The following is a 208-nucleotide window of genomic DNA, read 5'->3' as shown; positions in this document are numbered from 1 at the left end:
AACAGCCTTTTGATAGGTTCCGTAACTTCTTTTCGTTAAATAACGAACCTTAATTCAGTTGCGAAATAACAATCGCAATGAATACCAACGTACAGTTTGATCTATGTGGCAATAAATGATTAGTCTGTTTATTTAGTTTAGTTTTGTTTTATGTTTATATATGAAATGTGTTTTTTAAATCATTGTAAAACTACTTGTAAACAGGAAG

Source organism: Tachypleus tridentatus, chromosome 7 (genome assembly GCF_004210375.1).
Source record: "Tachypleus tridentatus isolate NWPU-2018 chromosome 7, ASM421037v1, whole genome shotgun sequence".
Classification (NCBI taxonomy): Eukaryota; Metazoa; Arthropoda; class Merostomata; order Xiphosura; family Limulidae; genus Tachypleus; species Tachypleus tridentatus.
Note: the sequence above shows the minus strand (reverse complement) of the source record.